Here is a 4,337-nt window from a genome sequence, read left to right as displayed (position 1 = left end):
ACGGCATCGGGTCCGTGGTGCTTATTGCGTTCAGAACATTGTGCAGCTGCCCCCACTGCCCGGCCCCAGCACCCACTTCAGAGTGGGAACTTTGCCCCCGCCCGCGTCCACCCTGTGGCAGCCGCCCTTCCAGGGTCTGTCTCTGGACTTCGACGGTGCTGGAGGAAAGCACCAGCGGAGCTGAACGGTATCTGCGCTCCTGCGTCTGGCTTCTTCCCCTCGGCGGCCCGTCCCCAGCGTTCACCCATCTTAGAGTCATCTTAGGGGTCAGACCTTCCTTCCTCTGTGCGGCTGAGGAACGTCCTGACGGTGAAGGCCAGTGTCACAAATATTCCCCTCTGGTGGCCAGGCCACCTAGGAGCAAGCCCTCGTGTCGTCTCCCAGCGTGACCTTCCCGCCTGCTGCACGGCGAGGGGGAGACGCGGCACAGAGCCTGGCACGTTTCCTCCCTCTTCCTTTCCTAAATAGCCTTTCTCCCCCCTAAAGTAAGGAGGTATTACTTGTTTATGTTTTAAAACCTCGGGGTATCTTTTCCTCTGGAAATGTCCAGAACACAGAGACGGCCTGTCTCTGCCGGGCGCTCGGAGCCCAGGGATGGACAGACACGCGGCAAGCTCGCCGCCACGGCCCCCGTCCCCGCACAGAAAATACAGAATCCGTAGAGATACAGCAAAAAAAAAAAGAGAGAGAGAGACAGAAAAGAAAAAAAAAGTCCACTTCATTTTGGGAAGACAAAGAGCAGAGCCCGTACAGTCCACAAATAGGACCTCGAATCAGAGAGAAGGTGTGATGTGGGCGGGGCTTGGGTCGCAGAGATTTTCATCTCTCCTATCTCAGAGCTCCCCGTGCTGTGTCCACGGGGCGCAGCCGCTGTGGGATGTCCGCAGTGTGCAGTCCGGCCTTGGGCGATGGGAGGCTCTGGCCCCCACTGCAGAGATGGGAACCCCGGCTGGGTTCGCTGGGAAAGCTCACCCTTGCGGGACCCGTCCAGTTACAAGGCCTCGTCCGGAGGCTGCACCACGGGCCCTCCCGGGCGCCCACCGAGCCCGCAGACACAGCTCCGGCCCCGGCAAGCGTGGCTGTGCTGCTGATGGGTGGGGGCCTGGCTGTTAGCCTCGTGCGGGGCGGGGGAGGGCGGCTCCCGTCGCTGCCGGACCGCCGGGGAGGATCGTGTAAAGCCTGGTTCGGGCCAGAAATATCCCTGCCTTCTGGGGAAACGTCACGAGCCGGAACCTAGAGGAAGGGCGGGCTTGCGCGCGGGCAGAGCGTCCTGCAGTGGCCGCACAGGTTGCCCCAAACTCAGCGGCTTCCAACAAAGTGTGTTTGTTGCCTTACCGTCTGGAGGGCACAGGAAGGTTCGGGTCTCCAGGAACAACAGTCAAGGTGTGGGCAGGCTGGTTCCCACTGGAGGCTCCTGGTGCTTTCCCAGCTTCCCCAATGGCTGGAGGCACCCCTGTCCCTTGGCTCATGGCCCCTCCTAAGACCACCTTCCAAGCATGTCACTGCCACCAGCCTCTGCCTCCATCACCACACCGTCCCCCTGACTTGGACCCTCTGCCTCCCTCTCATGAGGGCCTTGTGGTTCCCCTGGGCCCACCGTCACTGTCCAGGCCCCTCACCTCCAGATCCTTAATCCCATGGTCACAGTCACTCTGCCATGTGAGGTCACATGTCCACAGGCCCTGGGGATTCAGACAAGGACACCCTGGGCCATTACTCAGCCCTCCACGCTGTGTGCACGAAACCACACTGAGCCTGGTCTCCTCGGGAGGTAGAGAGGGGACAGATTGGGAAAGGTGTGCGGGAAACACGGGGGGGAGGGAAGGATGTTGAGAATGTCCCAGACTACACTGGCCTCTAGCCCTTTCTGGGACGGTGGAATGTTCTAGAACTGTGCTGCCCTCTAGCCCTTTCTGGGACGGTGGAATGTTCTAGAACTGTGCTGCCCTCTAGCCCTCTCGGGGATGGTGGGATGTTCCAGAATTGCATTGTCCTTTACGGCAGCACTTGGACACAGAGGGCCATTGAGCACTTAAAATGTGTTAAGTGCAACTGAGGAACAGAATTGTGACTGTACGTAATTTTAGTTACTTGAGCTCAGTGCCACCGGTGACCAGCCGGTGGCCGCTGTCTTGGGCAGCACAGCTTTCTAACGGGACGTGAGGTATATTACTTAGCTGCCCACTTGAGAGCTGAGGCTTCTGAGGCCCCGCAGACAGGACCTGCGGCCACCTGGGTTGTGAACTCCAGCCTCTGGGGGCATCACAAGGTCCCTGCCAGCAGATGACCAGTGCCTCCAAAGGGAGGTGGCTCTGTGTACTGGTCACGTCATTTGATTGCAACAGAAATGGCAGAAAATAAACTTGTTCTGACTCTCCCGAGGGCTGAGTTTGGGGGTGATGCTGGATGGGAGGGCATTGGCCTGAAGCCGCCAAAATAGGTCTCGAAGAAGGAACCCACTGAAGCGGACGTGTTTCTGTTCCACTTCTAAGCGGATGTCCCCCGTCACCTCACCCGTAATTATAGAGGAGTTTACTGACCAGCAGAGCCACTACCAGCAACTGGCACAGCTCGGGGGGCCCTTCCCGCCCAGACCCTGGGCTGCTTTCCTGGTCAGCAACCCTCACCCCCACTGCGTGTCCAACCGCATGGGCCCAGCCCTCGCCCCCAAAGTCTGCGGCTCCCTTGCTCTGCGGAACGGTGTTTGAGAAAGCTCCCCAAGTGCCCGGCTGCGGTGGCGGGGGACAAGACCCCGGCTTAGCTCTTAGCTCTTGTCACCAGCTCCGTGGAACTTCTGGGAAACGGCCTCCAGGTTTTAATGGGGAAGCTGAGGCGCGCTTGAGAGATGGTGACTTCTGAGGAAGAGGCAGGGGCGGAGGGAGTGCTGCTCTCTGATGGGAGGCAGCCCCCGGAGGCCCCGGCTGCGCTCGGCTCTTGCCTTTTCTGGGGTCATTTAAAGACAAGGAAAAGGGCCGTCCCCCATCCAGAAGCTCAAGCCCAGAGCTGTTCTGTTTAGGAAAAACCTCACGTTGTGATACCCTCCAGTTGTGCCTTAACGGACGCTTCCAGCCCAAAAAGGCACCTGCTCCGACCTCCCGCACGTTCCGAGAACCCCGCTTGCAGATCACGCAGGCACGTGGGTGACTGGAGAACGCGGTCTCTGCGCTGTCCCTCTCCATGGGGACTTCGGGGCAGAGAAAGGCCCAGGTGTGCAGAGGAGGAAGAGGGGGCTGCAGAGCCTGGGCTCGGTCCCACCCGCCCCGCAGTAGCGTCGTGTCCCCACCAGAAACCCAGCCGCAGGTAGGAGAGAACCTTCATCCTCGGTTCTCTCGCTGACGGAAGCCTTGCTCCGAGTGTGCAGATGGACGCCTTTGTCTCCTGGTAGGTGTTCTCTTTTGTCAGTTATTTTTAAAAGCCGGCGTGAACCTGGGATGCTGAGACTCTCCCGGGACCCACGCCGAGCCTGAATGCGTTGCCCTGAAACCACAAACACCCCCAGAGGAAAGACGTGGCTCTCAGCCCTCAAAGCAACGGTACAAAAAACAAACACAGACGCTCCCACTCCCTGTTCCAAGTGGCGGCCAGACGCAGAGGTCAAGGTCCGCAGTTTGCGGGACGGGCTCTCAGGGCGGCACATTGTGGCCGAGGTCCGTATTGTGGAAACTCTGGCCCAGACTTGAAAGCTCAAAGGCCCCTCCCTGTGCTTTTATGTTATTTTCTCATTTTGTAAAATACAAACGGGTAAGAAGTGCTGGGTCCTGGCCAACTGCCAGCCCTCGCTCCCTCCCCTCCCCGTCCTGACCCGAGACCCGAGACCCGAGAGGCTCGCTCCTGCTGGGAGCCCCACGCTGCCCCTGCGGACAGAACCCACTGTGAGCTCTAACTCGGACGGCCCCTGCCCACCTCCTTCCTGCACCCCTCCCCCCAAGTCTGCACCAGCCGGGAGTCTGGACCCTTCCACCCCGCATCCCCCGGGCCTGGACGTCCGGCTCTCCTACCCACCGCCCTCTGCTCCTCCCTGTCTCCGGAGAAACACCTGGGATACGAGGCCCCCCGAGCCTTCGCCGGCCCCCGTCCTGGGGTTCCCGTCCTGGGCGCTTGGCCTCCTGCCGAGAGGTGCCCACCGGCTCCAACTCAGTGAACGGCACCTCCGCCCCCAGGGCCAAGGCCAGCCTTGGGAGCCCCTCGGAGCTCCTGCCCCTCGCTCCCCACTTTCCAAACAGCCGTGGATCCTGTTGGTGGCAGGTCTAACCGTCACGGGTTCTAGTTCCACTCGCCATGCTCCGTGGTCCGTGGCTGCAGCACCTCCGGCCAGAATCGCGCCGGCAGCTTCTCGA

Source organism: Mustela erminea, chromosome 19 (assembly GCF_009829155.1).
Source record: "Mustela erminea isolate mMusErm1 chromosome 19, mMusErm1.Pri, whole genome shotgun sequence".
In the NCBI taxonomy this organism is placed as follows: Eukaryota; Metazoa; Chordata; class Mammalia; order Carnivora; family Mustelidae; genus Mustela; species Mustela erminea.
Note: the sequence above shows the minus strand (reverse complement) of the source record.